General features: G+C 40.6%; 6 non-coding genes across 6 annotated transcripts; all 6 read left to right on the top strand.

The window, feature by feature from the left end:
* Window positions 1-1,725: 1,725 nt before the first annotated feature.
* On the top strand, window positions 1,726-1,797 carry trnap-agg (transfer RNA proline (anticodon AGG)). Its single transcript has one exon. It is a non-coding gene; the product is annotated as a tRNA-Pro (tRNA).
* A 2,550-nt stretch (window positions 1,798-4,347) lies between these two features.
* On the top strand, window positions 4,348-4,419 carry trnap-ugg (transfer RNA proline (anticodon UGG)). Its single transcript has one exon. It is a non-coding gene; the product is annotated as a tRNA-Pro (tRNA).
* A 584-nt stretch (window positions 4,420-5,003) lies between these two features.
* trnap-agg (transfer RNA proline (anticodon AGG)) lies at window positions 5,004-5,075 on the top strand. The gene has a single exon. It is a non-coding gene; the product is annotated as a tRNA-Pro (tRNA).
* A 2,549-nt stretch (window positions 5,076-7,624) lies between these two features.
* On the top strand, window positions 7,625-7,696 carry trnap-agg (transfer RNA proline (anticodon AGG)). Its single transcript has one exon. It is a non-coding gene; the product is annotated as a tRNA-Pro (tRNA).
* A 2,220-nt stretch (window positions 7,697-9,916) lies between these two features.
* On the top strand, window positions 9,917-9,988 carry trnap-agg (transfer RNA proline (anticodon AGG)). The gene has a single exon. It is a non-coding gene; the product is annotated as a tRNA-Pro (tRNA).
* A 909-nt stretch (window positions 9,989-10,897) lies between these two features.
* On the top strand, window positions 10,898-10,969 carry trnap-agg (transfer RNA proline (anticodon AGG)). The gene has a single exon. It is a non-coding gene; the product is annotated as a tRNA-Pro (tRNA).
* The last annotated feature ends 4,770 nt before the right edge of the window (window positions 10,970-15,739 follow it).

Here is a 15,739-nt window from a genome sequence, read left to right on the forward strand (position 1 = left end):
TTATTACCAAGAGACAAAGACTTAACACACATGCCTAACAATAGAGAATTTCGTCAGGAAGACATCAAACGTTAAGCAGTTTTAATGACTCAGTGGTCTACGGGTATGATTCTCACTGTGTCTGCGAGAGGTCCTGGGTCCAAATCCCGGACGAGCCCAGAATTTGTGTTTGGCTAATGTTGACTGTTAAATTAAGCGAGCCAAAAACTTTGTACCTTAAGAAAACGTTTCTTCCACAATTTAGCCAATGTCGTGCCCATACCAGTATGGTAGAATCTTGGTAAAAGTGTAATTGTTTCGTCTTCTTACCAGAACACTCATTTTTTTTTAATGCCAAGGGAAAAAGACTTAATACACATGCCTAACAATAGAGAATTTCGTCAGTCAGACATCAAACCTTAAATGGTTTTAATTGCTCGTTGGTCTAGGGGTATGATTCTCGCTTAGGGTGCGAGAGGTCCCGTGTTCAGTTTCCAGACGAGCCCAGAAGTTGTGTTTGGCTAATGTTGACTGTTAAATTAAGCGAGTCAAAAACTTTGTACCTTAACAAAACGTTTCTTCCACAATTTAGCCAATGTCGTACCCATACCAGTATGGTAGAGTCTTGGTAAAAGTGTAGCTGGTTCGTCTTCTTAGCAGAACACTCAGTTTTTTTTATTACCAAGAGACAAAGACTTAACACACATGCCTAACAATAGAGAATTTTGTCAGGAAGACATCAAACGTTAAGCAGTTTTAATGGCTTGTTGGTCTAGGGGTATGATTTTCACTTAGGGTGCGAGAGGTCCCGGGTCCAATTCCCGGACGAGCCCAGAATTTGTGTTTGGCTAATGTTGACTGTTTAATTGAAAGCGTTAAAAACTTTGTACCTTAAGAAAAAGTTTCTTCCACAATTTAGCCGATGTCGTGCCCATACCAGTATGGTAGAGACTTAGTAAAAGTGTAGCTGGTTTCGTCTTCTTAGCAGAACACCCAGCATTTTTTAAATACCAAGAGACAAATACTTAACACACATTCCTAACAATAGAGAATTTCGTCAGGAAGACATCAAACGTTGAGAAGTTTCAATGGCTCGTTGGTCTAGGGGTATGATTCTTACTTCTTGTGCGAGAGGTCCTGGATCCAAATCCCCCAGTAGCCCAGAATTTGTGTTTGGCTAATGTTGACTGTTTAATTAAGCGAGCCAAAAACTTTGTACCTGAAGTAAATTTTCTTCCACAATTTAGCCAATGTTGTGCCCATACCAGTATGGTAGAGATTTAGTAAAAGTGTAGATGGTTTCGTCTTCAAAGCAGAACACCCAGCATTTTTTTAATACCAAGAGACAAATACTTAACACACATTCCTAACAATAGAGAATTTCTTCAGAAAGACATCAAACATTGAGAAGTTTTTAAAGGCTCCTTGGTCTAGGGGTATAATTTTTGCTTTGGGTGCGAGAGGTCCTGGGTTCAGATCCCGGACGAGCCCAGAATTTGTGTTTGGCTAATGTTGACTGTTTAATTAAGCGAGCCAAAAACTTTGTACCTTAAGTAAATTTTCTTCAACAATTTAGCCAATGTCGTGCCCATACCAGTATGGTAGAGTCTTGGCAAAAGTGTAGCTGGTTCATCTTCTTAGCAGAACACCCAGCATCTTTTTATTACCAAGAGACAAAGACTTAATACACATGCCTAACAATAGAGAATTTCGTCAGTCAGACATCAAACCTTAAATGGTTTTAATGGCTCGTTGGTCTAGGGGTATGATTCTCGCTTAGGGTGCGAGAGGTCCTGGGTCCAATTCCCGGACGAGCCCAGAAGTTGTGTTTGGCTAATGTTGACTGTTAAATTAAGCGAGTCAAAAACTTTGTACCTTAACAAAACGTTTCTTCCACAATTTAGCCAATGTCGTACCCATACCAGTATGGTAGAGTCTTGGTAAAAGTGTAGCTGGTTCGTCTTCTTAGCAGAACACTCAGTTTTTTTTATTACCAAGAGACAAAGACTTAACACACATGCCTAACAATAGAGAATTTTGTCAGGAAGACATCAAACGTTAAGCAGTTTTAATGGCTTGTTGGTCTAGGGGTATGATTTTCACTTAGGGTGCGAGAGGTCCCGGGTCCAATTCCCGGACGAGCCCAGAATTTGTGTTTGGCTAATGTTGACTGTTTAATTGAAAGCGTTAAAAACTTTGTACCTTAAGAAAAAGTTTCTTCCACAATTTAGCCGATGTCGTGCCCATACCAGTATGGTAGAGACTTAGTAAAAGTGTAGCTGGTTTCGTCTTCTTAGCAGAACACCCAGCATTTTTTAAATACCAAGAGACAAATACTTAACACACATTCCTAACAATAGAGAATTTCGTCAGGAAGACATCAAACATTGAGAAGTTTTTAAAGGCTCCTTGGTCTAGGGGTATGATTCTTGCTTTGGGTGAGAGAGGTCCCGGGTCCAATTCCCGGACGAGCCCAGAAGTTGTGTTTGGCTATTGTTGACTGTTAAATTAAGCGAGCTAAAAACTTTGTACCTTAAGAAAACGTTTCTTCCACAATTTAGCCGATGTCGTGCCCATACCAGTATGGGAGAGTCTTGGTAAAAGTGTAGCTGGTTCGTCTTCTTAGCAGAACACCCAGCATTTTTTTATTACCAAGAGACAAATACCTAATACACATGCGTAACAATAGAGAATTTCGTCAGGAAGACAACAAATGTTGAGCAGATTTAATGGTTTGTTGGTCTAGGGTTATGATTCTCGCCTTGGGTGCGAGTGGTCCAGGGTCCAACTCTCGGACGAGCCCAGAATTTGTGTTTGGCTAATGTTTACTGTTTAATTGACCGCGTTAAAAACTTTGTACCTTAAGAAAACGTTTCTTCCACAATTTAGCCAATGTTGTGCCCATACCAGTATGGTAGTCTTGGCAAAAGTGTAGCTGGTTCGTCTTCTTAGCAGAACACCCAGCATTTTTTTATTACCAAGATAAAAAGACTTAACACACATGCCTAACAATAGAGAATTTCGTCAGGAAGACATCAAACGTTGAGAAGTTTCAATGGCTCGTTGGTCTAGGGGTATGATTCTTACTTCTTGTGCGAGAGGTCCTGGATCCAAATCCCCCAGTAGCCCAGAATTTGTGTTTGGCTAATGTTGACTGTTTAATTAAGCGAGCCAAAAACTTTGTACCTGAAGTAAATTTTCTTCCACAATTTAGCCAATGTTGTGCCCATACCAGTATGGTAGAGATTTAGTAAAAGTGTAGATGGTTTCGTCTTCTTAGCAGAACACCCAGCATTTTTTTAATACCAAGAGACAAATACTTAACACACATTCCTAACAATAGAGAATTTCTTCAGAAAGACATCAAACATTGAGAAGTTTTTAAAGGCTCCTTGGTCTAGGGGTATAATTTTTGCTTTGGGTGCGAGAGGTCCTGGGTTCAGATCCCGGACGAGCCCAGAATTTGTGTTTGGCTAATGTTGACTGTTTAATTAAGCGAGCCAAAAACTTTGTACCTTAAGTAAATTTTCTTCAACAATTTAGCCAATGTCGTGCCCATACCAGTATGGTAGAGTCTTGGCAAAAGTGTAGCTGGTTCATCTTCTTAGCAGAACACCCAGCATCTTTTTATTACCAAGAGACAAAGACTTAATACACATGCCTAACAATAGAGAATTTCGTCAGTCAGACATCAAACCTTAAATGGTTTTAATTGCTCGTTGGTCTAGGGGTATGATTCTTGCTTAGGGTGCGAGAGGTCCCGTGTTCAGTTTCCAGACGAGCCCTGAATTTGTGTTTGGCTAATGTTGACTGTTTAATTGAGCGCGTTAAAAACTTTATAACTTAAGAAAATGTTTCTTCCACAATTTAGCCGATGACGTGCCCATACCAGTATGGTAGAGTCTTGGTAAAAGTGTAGCTGGTTCGTCTTCTTAGCAGAACTCCCATCATTTTTTTATTACCAATAGACAAATACTTAATACACATCCCTAACAATAGAGAATTTCGTCAGGAAGACATCAAACGTTAAGCAGTTTTAATGGCTCGTTGGTCTAGGGGTATGATTCTCTCATAGGGTGCGAGAGGTCTGGGGTCCAATTACCGGACGAGCCCAGAATTTGTGTTTGGCTAATGTTTACTGTTTAATTGATCGCGTTAAAAACTTTGTACTTTAAGAAAACGTTTCTTCCACAATTTAGCCGATGTCGTGCCCATACCAGTATGGTAGAGTCTTGGTAAAAGTGTAGCTGGTTCGTCTTCTTAGCAGAACACTCAGTTTTTTTTATTACCAAGAGACAAAGACTTAACACACATGCCTAACAATAGAGAATTTCGTCAGGAAGACATCAAACGTTAAGCAGTTTCAATGGCTCGTTGGTCTAGGGGTATGATTCTCGCTTTGGGTGCGAGAGGTCCCGGGTCCAAATCCCGGACGAGCCCAGAATTTGTGTTTGGCTAATGTTGACTGTTAAATTAAGCGAGCCAAAAACTTTGTACCTTAAGAAAACGTTTCTTCCACAATTTAGCCAATGTCGTGCCCATACCAGTATGGTAGAGACTTAGTAAAAGTGTAGCTGGTTCGTCTTCTTAGCAGAACAACCAGCATTTTTTTTATTACCAAGAGACAAAGACTTAACACACATGCCTAACAATAGAGAATTTCGTCAGGAAGACATCAAACGTTAAGCAGTTTTAATGACTCGGTGGTCTACGGGTATGATTCTCACTGTGTGTGCGAGAGGTCCCGGGTCCAAATCCCGGACGAGCCCAGAATTTGTGTTTGGCTAATGTTGACTATTAAATTAAGCGAGCCAAAAACTTTGTACCTTAAGAAAACGTTTCTTCCACAATTTAGCCAATGTCGTGCCCATACCAGTATGGTAGAATCTTGGTAAAAGTGTAATTGTTTCGTCTTCTTACCAGAACACTCATTTTTTTTTAATGCCAAGGGAAAAAGACTTAATACACATGCCTAACAATAAAGAATTTCGTCAGGCAGACATCAAATGTTGAGGTGTTTTAATGGCTCGTTGGTCTAGGGGTATGATTCTCGCTTAGGGTGCGAGAGGTCCTGGGTCCAATTCCCGGACGAGCCCAGAAGTTGTGTTTGGCTAATACTGACTGTTAAATTAAGCGAGTCAAAAACTTTGTACCTTAACAAAACGTTTCTTCCACAATTTAGCCAATGTCGTACCCATACCAGTATGGTAGAGTCTTGGTAAAAGTGTAGCTGGTTCGTCTTCTTAGCAGAACACTCAGTTTTTTTTATTACCAAGAGACAAAGACTTAACACACATGCCTAACAATAGAGAATTTCGTCAGGAAGACATCAAACGTTAAGCAGTTTTAATGGCTTGTTGGTCTAGGGGTATGATTCTCACTTAGGGTGCGAGAGGTCCCGGGTCCAATTCCCGGACGAGCCCAGAATTTGTGTTTAGCTAATGTTGACTGTTTAATTGAACGCGTTAAAAACTTTGTACCTTAAGAAAAAGTTTCTTCCACAATTTAGCCGATGTCGTGCCCATACCAGTATGGTAGAGTCTTGGTAAAAGTGTAGCTGGTTCGTCTTCTTAGCAGAACACCCAGCATTTTTTTATTACCAAGAGAAAAAGACTTAACACACATGCCTAACAATAGAGAATTTTGTCAGGAAGACATCAAACGTTGAGAAGTTTCAATGGCTCGTTGGTCTAGGGGTATGATTCTTGCTTCTTGTGCGAGAGGTCCTGGGTCCAAATCCCCCAGGAGCCCAGAATTTGTGTTTGGCTAATGTTGACTGTTTAATTAAGCGAGCCAAAAACTTTGTACCTGAGATAAATTTTCTTCCACAATTTAGCCAATGTTATGCCAATACCAGTATGGTAGAGACTTAGTAAAAGTGTAGCTGGTTTTGTCTTCTTAGCAGAACACCCAGCATTTTTTAAATACCAAGAGACAAATACTTAACACACATGCCTAACAATAGAGAATTTCGTCAGGAAGACATCAAACGTTAAGCAGTTTTAATGACTCGGTGGTCTACGGGTATGATTCTCACTGTGTGTGCGAGAGGTCCTGGGTCCAAATCCCGGACGAGCCCAGAATTTGTGTTTGGCTAATGTTGACTGTTTAATTGAGCGAGCCAAAAACTTTGTACCTTACGAAAACGTTTCTTCCACAATTTAGCCAATGTCGTGCCCATACCAGTATGGTAGAGACTTGACAAAAATGTAGCTGGTTCATCTTCTTAGCAGAACACCCAGCATCTTTTTATTACCAAGAGACAAAGACTTAATACACATGCCTAACAATAGAGAATTTCGTCAGTCAGACATCAAACCTTAACTGGTTTTAATGGCTCGTTGGTCTAGGGTTATGATTCTCGCCTTGGGTGCGAGAGGTCCAGGGTCCAACTCCCGGACGAGCCCAGAATTTGTGTTTGGCTAATGTTGACTGTTTAATTAAGCGAGCCAAAAACTTTGTACCTTAAGTAAATTTTCTTCAACAATTTAGCCAATGTCGTGCCCATACCAGTATGGTAGAGTCTTGGCAAAAGTGTAGCTGGTTCATCTTCTTAGCAGAACACCCAGCATCTTTTTATTACCAAGAGACAAAGACTTAATACACATGCCTAACAATAGAGAATTTCGTCAGTCAGACATCAAACCTTAAATGGCTTTTATGGCTCGTTGGTCTAGGGGTATGATTCTTGCTTAGGGTGCGAGAGGTCCCGTGTTCAGTTTCCAGATGAGCCCTGAATTTGTGTTTGGCTAATGTTGACTGTTTAATTGAGCGCGTTAAAAACTTTACACCTTAAGAAAACGTTTCTTCCACAATTTAGCCGATGACGTGCCCATACCAGTATGGTAGAGTCTTGGTAAAAGTGTAGCTGGTTCGTCTTCTTAGCAGAACTCCCATCATTTTTTTATTACCAATAGACAAATACTTAATACACATCCCTAACAATAGAGAATTTCGTCAGGAAGACATCAAACGTTAAGCAGTTTTAATGACTCGGTGGTCTACGGGTATGATTCTCACTGTGTGTGCGAGAGGTCCTGGGTCCAAATCCCGGACGAGCCCAGAATTTGTGTTTGGCTAATGTTGACTGTTTAATTGAGCGAGCCAAAAACTTTGTACCTTACGAAAACGTTTCTTCCACAATTTAGCCAATGTCGTGCCCATACCAGTATGGTAGAGACTTGACAAAAATGTAGCTGGTTCATCTTCTTAGCAGAACACCCAGCATCTTTTTATTACCAAGAGACAAAGACTTAATACACATGCCTAACAATAGAGAATTTCGTCAGTCAGACATCAAACCTTAACTGGTTTTAATGGCTCGTTGGTCTAGGGTTATGATTCTCGCCTTGGTTGCGAGAGGTCCAGGGTCCAACTCCCGGATGAGCCCAGAATTTGTGTTTGGCTAATGTTGACTATTAAATTAAGCGAGCCAAAAACTTTGTACCTTAAGAAAACGTTTCTTCCACAATTTAGCCAATGTCGTGCCCATACCAGTATGGTAGAATCTTGGTAAAAGTGTAATTGTTTCGTCTTCTTACCAGAACACTCATTTTTTTTTAATGCCAAGGGAAAAAGACTTAATACACATGCCTAACAATAAAGAATTTCGTCAGGCAGACATCAAATGTTGAGGTGTTTTAATGGCTCGTTGGTCTAGGGGTATGATTCTCGCTTAGGGTGCGAGAGGTCCCGGGTCCAATTCCCGGACGAGCCCAGAAGTTGTGTTTGGCTAATGTTGACTGTTTAATTGAACGCGTTAAAAACTTTGTACCTTAAGAAAAAGTTTCTTCCACAATTTAGCCGATGTCGTGCCCATACCAGTATGGTAGAGTCTTGGTAAAAGTGTAGCTGGTTCGTCTTCTTAGCAGAACACCCAGCATTTTTTTATTACCAAGAGAAAAAGACTTAACACACATGCCTAACAATAGAGAATTTTGTCAGGAAGACATCAAACGTTGAGAAGTTTCAATGGCTCGTTGGTCTAGGGGTATGATTCTTGCTTCTTGTGCGAGAGGTCCTGGGTCCAAATCCCCCAGGAGCCCAGAATTTGTGTTTGGCTAATGTTGACTGTTTAATTAAGCGAGCCAAAAACTTTGTACCTGAGATAAATTTTCTTCCACAATTTAGCCAATGTTATGCCAATACCAGTATGGTAGAGACTTAGTAAAAGTGTAGCTGGTTCGTCTTCTTAGCAGAACACCCAGCATTTTTTTTATTACCAAGAGACAAAGACTTAACACGCATGCCTAACAATAGAGAATTTCGTCAGTAAGACATAAAACGTTGAGCAGTTTTAATGGCTCGTTGGTCTAGGGGTTGATTGTTGCTTCAGGTGCCGGAGGTCCCGGGTCCAAATCCCGCAGGAGCCCATAATTTGTGTTTGGCTAATGTTGACTGTTTAATTAAGCGAGCTAAAAACTTTGTACCTTAAGAAAACATTTCTTTTACAATTTAGCCGATGTCGTGCCCATACCAGTATGGTAGAGTCTTGGCAAAAGTGTAGCTGGTTCGTCTTCTTTGTAGAACACCCAGCATTTTTTTATTACCAAGAGACAAATACTTAATACATATGCGTAACAATAGAGAATTTCGTCAGGAAGACATCGAACGTTGAGCAGTTTTAATGGCTCGTTGGTCTAGGCTTATGATTCTCGCTTTGGGTGCGAGAGGTCCCGGGTCCAAATACCGGATGATCCCAGAATTTGTGTTTGGCTAATGTTTACTGTTTAATTGAGCGCGTTAAAAACTTTGTACCTTAAGAAAACGTTTCTTCCACAATTTAGCCGATGTCTTGCCCATACCAGTATGGTAGAGTCTTGGTAAAATTGTAGCTGGTTCGTCTTCTTTGCAGAACACTCATTTTTTTTTAATGCCAAGAGAAAAAGACTTAATACACATGCCTAACAATAAAGAATTTCATCAGGCAGACATCAAATATTGAGGTGTTTCAATGGCTCGTTGGTCTAGGGGAATGATTCTCGCTTAGGGTGCGAGAGGTCCTGTGTCCAAATCACCCAGGAGCCCAGAATTTGTGTTTGGCTAATGTTGACTGTTTAATTAAGCGAGCCAAAAACTTTGTACCTGAAGTAAATTTTCTTCCACAATTTAGCCAATGTTATGCCAATACCAGTATGGTAGAGACTTAGTAAAAGTGTAGCTGGTTCGTCTTCTTAGCAGAACACCCAGCATTTTTTTTATTACCAAGAGACAACGACTTAACACGCATGCCTAACAATAGAGAATTTCGTCAGTAAGACATAAAACGTTGAGCAGTTTTAATGGCTCGTTGGTCTAGGGGTTGATTGTTGCTTCAGGTGCCAGAGGTCCTGTGTCCAAATCCTGCAGGAGCCCAGAATTTGTGTTTGGCTAATCTTGACTGTTTAATTAAGCGAGCCAAAAACTTTGTACCTTAAGTAAATTTTCTTCCACAATTTAGCCAATGTCGTGCCCATACCAGTATGGTAGAATCTTGATAAAAGTGTAGCTGTTTCGTCTTCTTACCAGAACACTCAGTTTTTTTTAATGCCAAGAGAAAAAGACTTAATACACATGCCTAACAATAGAGAATTTCGTCAGGAAGACAACAAATGTTGAGCAGTTTTAATGGCTTGTTGGTCTAGGGTTATGATTCTCGCCTTGGGTGCGAGTGGTCCAGGGTCCAACTCCCGGATGAGCCCAGGATTTGTGTTTGGCTAATGTTTACTGTTTAATTGATCGCATTAAAAACTTTGTACCTTAAGAAAACGTTTCTTCCACAATTTAGCCAATGTCGTGCCCATACCAGTATAGTAGAGACTTAGTAAAAGTGTAGCTGGTTCGTCTTCTTAGCAGAACACCCAGCATTGTTTTTATTACCAAGAGACAAAGACTTAACACACATGCCTAACAATAGAGAATTTCGTCAGTCAGACATCAAATATTGAGGTGTTTCAATGGCTCGTTGGTCTAGGGGAATGATTCTCGCTTAGGGTGCGAGAGGTCCCGGGTCCAATTCCCGGACGAGCCCACAAGTTGTGTTTGGCTAATGTTGACTGTTAAATTAAGCGAGCCAAAAACTTTGTACCTTAAGAAAACTTTAATTCCACAATTTAGCCAATGTCGTGCCCATACCAGTATAGTAGAGGCTTAGTAAAAGTGTAGCTGGTTCGTCTTCTTAGCAGAACACCCAGCATTTTTTTTATTACCAAGAGACAAAGACTTAACACGCATGCCTAACAATAGAGAATTTCGTCAGTAAGACATAAAACGTTGAGCAGTTTTAATGGCTCGTTGGTCTAGGGGTTGATTGTTGCTTCAGGTGCCAGAGGTCCGGGGTCCAAATCCCGCAGGAGCCCATAATTTGTGTTTGGCTAATGTTGACTGTTTAATTAAGCGAGCCAAAAACTTTGTACCTCAAGTAAATTTTCTTCCACAATTTAGCCAATGTCGTGCCCATACCAGTATGGTAGAATCTTGATAAAAGTGTAGCTGTTTCGTCTTCTTACCAGAACACTCAGTTTTTTTTAATGCCAAGAGAAAAAGACTTAATACACATGCCTAACAATAGAGAATTTCGTCAGGAAGACAACAAATGTTGAGCAGTTTTAATGGCTTGTTGGTCTAGGGTTATGATTCTCTCCTTGGGTGCGAGTGGTCCAGGGTCCAACTCCCGGACGAGCCCAGAATTTGTGTTTGGCTAATGTTTACTGTTTAATTGATCGCATTAAAAACTTTGTACCTTAAGAAAACGTTTCTTCCACAATTTAGCCGATGTCGTGCCCATACCAGTATGGTAGAGTCTTGGTAAAATTGTAGCTGGTTCGTCTTCTTTGCAGAACACTCAGTTTTTTTTAATGCCAAGAGAAAAAGACTTAATACACATGCCTAACAATAAAGAATTTCATCAGGCAGACATCAAATATTGAGGTGTTTCAATGGCTCGTTGGTCTAGGGGAATGATTCTCGCTTAGGGTGCGAGAGGTCCCGGGTCCAATTCCCGGACGAGCCCACAAGTTGTGTTTGGCTAATGTTGACTGTTAAATTAAGCGAGCCAAAAACTTTGTACCTTAAGAAAACTTTAATTCCACAATTTAGCCAATGTCGTGCCCATACCAGTATAGTAGAGGCTTAGTAAAAGTGTAGCTGGTTCGTCTTCTTAGCAGAACACCCAGCATTTTTTTTATTACCAAGAGACAAAGACTTAACACGCATGCCTAACAATAGAGAATTTCGTCAGTAAGACATAAAACGTTGAGCAGTTTTAATGGCTCGTTGGTCTAGGGGTTGATTGTTGCTTCAGGTGCCAGAGGTCCGGGGTCCAAATCCCGCAGGAGCCCATAATTTGTGTTTGGCTAATGTTGACTGTTTAATTAAGCGAGCCAAAAACTTTGTACCTCAAGTAAATTTTCTTCCACAATTTAGCCAATGTCGTGCCCATACCAGTATGGTAGAATCTTGATAAAAGTGTAGCTGTTTCGTCTTCTTACCAGAACACTCAGTTTTTTTTAATGCCAAGAGAAAAAGACTTAATACACATGCCTAACAATAGAGAATTTCGTCAGGAAGACAACAAATGTTGAGCAGTTTTAATGGCTTGTTGGTCTAGGGTTATGATTCTCTCCTTGGGTGCGAGTGGTCCAGGGTCCAACTCCCGGACGAGCCCAGAATTTGTGTTTGGCTAATGTTTACTGTTTAATTGATCGCATTAAAAACTTTGTACCTTAAGAAAACGTTTCTTCCACAATTTAGCCAATGTCGTGCCCATACCAGTATAGTAGAGACTTAGTAAAAGTGTAGCTGGTTCGTCTTCTTAGCAGAACACCCAGCATTGTTTTTATTACCAAGAGACAAAGACTTAACACACATGCCTAACAATAGAGAATTTCGTCAGTCAGACATCAAACCTTAAATGGTTTTAATGGCTCGTTGGTCTAGGGGTATGAATCTCGCTTCGGGTGCGAGCGGTCCGGGGTCCAATTCCTGGACGAGCCCAGAAGTTGTTTTTGGCTATTGTTGACTGTTAAATTAAGCGAGCTAAAAACTTTGTACCTTAAGAAAACGTTTCTTTTACAATTTAGCCGATGTCGTGCCCATACCAGTATGGTAGAGTCTTGGCAAAAGTGTAGCTGGTTCGTCTTCTTTGTAGAACACCCAGCATTTTTTTATTACCAAGAGACAAATACTTAATACACATGCGTAACAATAGAGAATTTCGTCAGGAAGACATCGAACGTTGAGCAGTTTTAATGGCTCGTTGGTCTAGGGTTATGATTCTCGCCTTGGGTGCGAGAGGTCCCGGGTCCAAATACCGGACGATCCCAGAATTTGTGTTTGGCTAATGTTTACTGTTTAATTGAGCGCGTTAAAAACTTTGTACCTTAAGAAAACGTTTCTTCCACAATTTAGCCGATGTCTTGCCCATACCAGTATGGTAGAGTCTTGGTAAAATTGTAGCTGGTTCGTCTTCTTTGCAGAACACTCAGTTTTTTTTAATGCCAAGAGAAAAAGACTTAATACACATGCCTAACAATAAAGAATTTCATCAGGCAGACATCAAATATTGAGCAGTTTTAATGGCTCGTTGGTCTAGGGTTATGATTCTCGCCTTGGGTGCGAGAGGTCCCGGGTCCAAATACCGGACGATCCCAGAATTCGTGTTTGGCTAATGTTTACTGTTTAATTGAGCGAGTCAAAAACTTTGTACATTAAGAAAACGTTTCTTCCACAATTTAGCCAATGTCGTGCCCATACCAGTATGGTAGTCTTGGCCAAAGTGTAGCTGGTTCGTCTTCTTAGCAGAACACCCAGCATTTTTTTATTACCAAGAGAAAAAGACTTAACACACATGCCTAACAATAGAGAATTTCGTCAGGAAAACATCAAACGTTAAGCAGTTTCAATGGCTCGTTGGTCTAGGGGTATGATTCTTGCTTTGGGTGCGAGAGGTCCCGGGTCCAAATCCCAGACGAGCCCAGAATTACTGTTTGGCTAATGTTGACTGTTTAATTAAGCGAGCCAAAAACTTTGTACCTTAAGTAAATTTTCTTCAACAATTTAGCCAATGTCGTGCCCATACCAGTATGGTAGAGTCTTGGCAAAAGTGTAGCTGGTTCATCTTCTTAGCAGAACACCCAGCATCTTTTTATTACCAAGAGACAAAGACTTAATACACATGCCTAACAATAGAGAATTTCGTCAGTCAGACATCAAACCTTAAATGGTTTTAATGGCTCGTTGGTCTAGGGGTATGATTCTCTCATAGGGTGCGAAAGGTCCTGGGTCCAAATCCCGGACGAGCCCAGAAGTTGTGTTTGGCTAATGTTGACTGTTAAATTAAGCGAGCCAAAAGCTTTGTACCTTAAGAAAATGTTTCTTCCACAATTTAGCCAATGTCGTGCCCATACCAGTATGGTAGAATCTTAGTAAAAGTGTAGCTGTTTCGTCTTCTTACCAGAACACTCAGTTTTTTTTAATGCCAAGAGAAAAAGACTTAATTCACATGCCTAACAATAAAGAATTTCGTCAGGCAGACATCAAATGTTGAGGTGTTTTAATGGCTCGTTGGTCTAGGGGTATGATTCTCGCTTAGGGTGCGAGAGGTCACGCGTCCAATTCCCGGACGAGCCCTGAATTTGTGTTTGGCTAATGTTGACTGTTTAATTGAACGCGTTAAAAACTTTGTACCTTAAGAAAACGTTTCTTCCACAATTTAGCCGATGTCGTGCCCATACCAGTATGGTAGAGAGTTAGTAAAAGTGTAGCTGGTTCGTCTTCTTAGCAGAACACTCAGTTTTTTTTAATGCCAAGAGAAAAAGACTTAATACACATGCCTAACAATAAAGAATTTCGTCAGGAAGACATCAACTTTTGAGGTGTTTTATTGGCTCGTTGGTCTAGGGGTATGATTCTCGCATAGGGTGCGAGAGGTCCAGCGTCCAACTCCCGGACGGGCCCACAAGTTGTGTTTGGCTAATGTTGACTGTTAAATTAAGCGAGCCAAAAACTTTGTACCTTAAGAAAACTTTAATTCCACAATTTAGCCAATGTCGTGCCCATACCAGTATAGTAGAGGCTTAGTAAAAGTGTAGCTGGTTCGTCTTCTTAGCAGAACACCCAGCATTTTTTTTATTACCAAGAGACAAAGACTTAACACGCATGCCTAACAATAGAGAATTTCGTCAGTAAGACATAAAACGTTGAGCAGTTTTAATGGCTCGTTGGTCTAGGGGTTGATTGTTGCTTCAGGTGCCAGAGGTCCGGGGTCCAAATCCCGCAGGAGCCCATAATTTGTGTTTGGCTAATGTTGACTGTTTAATTAAGCGAGCCAAAAACTTTGTACCTCAAGTAAATTTTCTTCCACAATTTAGCCAATGTCGTGCCCATACCAGTATGGTAGAATCTTGATAAAAGTGTAGCTGTTTCGTCTTCTTACCAGAACACTCAGTTTTTTTTAATGCCAAGAGAAAAAGACTTAATACACATGCCTAACAATAGAGAATTTCGTCAGGAAGACAACAAATGTTGAGCAGTTTTAATGGCTTGTTGGTCTAGGGTTATGATTCTCTCCTTGGGTGCGAGTGGTCCAGGGTCCAACTCCTGGACGAGCCCAGAATTTGTGTTTGGCTAATGTTTACTGTTTAATTGAGCGCGTTAAAAACTTTGTACCTTAAGAAAACGTTTCTTCCACAATTTAGCCGATGTCGTGCCCATACCAGTATGGTAGAGTCTTGGTAAAATTGTAGCTGGTTCGTCTTCTTAGCAGAACACTCAGTTTTTTTTATTACCAAGAGACAAAGACTTAACACACATGCCTAACAATAGAGAATTTCGTCAGGAAGACATTAAACGTTAAGCAGTTTTAATGGCTTGTTGGTCTAGGGGTATGATTTTCACTTAGGGTGCGAGAGATCCCGGGTCCAATTCCCGGACGAGCCCAGAATTTGTGTTTGGCTAATGTTGACTGTTTAATTGAACGTGTTAAAAACTTTGTACCTTAAGAAAAAGTTTCTTCCACAATTTAGCCAATGTCGTGCCCATACCAGTATGGTAGAGACTTAGTAAAAGTGTAGCTGGTTTCGTCTTCTTAGCAGAACACCCAGCATTTTTTAAATACCAAGAGACAAATACTTAACACACATGCCTAACAATAGAGAATTTCGTCAGGAAGACATCAAACGTTAAGCAGTTTTAATGACTCGGTGGTCTACGGGTATGATTCTCACTGTGTGAGCGAGAGGTCCTGGGTCCAAATCCCGGACGAGCCCAGAATTTGTGTTTGGCTAATGTTGACTGTTTAATTGAGCGAGCCAAAAACTTTGTACCTGAAGTAAATTTTCTTCCACAATTTAGCCAATGTTGTGCCCATACCAGTATGGTAGAGATTTAGTAAAAGTGTAGATGGTTTCATCTTCTTAGCAGAACACCCAGCATTTTTTTAATACCAAGAGACAAATACTTAACACACATTCCTAACAATAGAGAATTTCTTCAGAAAGACATCAAACATTGAGAAGTTTTTAAAGGCTCCTTGGTCTAGGGGTATAATTTTTGCTTTGGGTGCGAAAGGTCCTGGGTTCAGATCCCGGACGAGCCCAGAATTTGTGTTTGGCTAATGTTGACTGTTTAATTAAGCGAGCCAAAAACTTTGTACCTTAAGTAAATTTTCTTCAACAATTTAGCCAATGTCGTGCCCATACCAGTATGGTAGAGTCTTGGTAAAAGTGTAGCTGGTTCGTCTTCTTAGCAGAACACTCAGTTTTTTTTATTACCAAGAGACAAA

This window comes from Cebidichthys violaceus, unplaced genomic scaffold (genome assembly GCF_023349555.1).
Source record: "Cebidichthys violaceus isolate CVI_PGR_0920_01 unplaced genomic scaffold, fCebVio1.0.p SCAF_32, whole genome shotgun sequence".
Lineage (NCBI taxonomy): Eukaryota > Metazoa > Chordata > Actinopteri > Perciformes > Stichaeidae > Cebidichthys > Cebidichthys violaceus.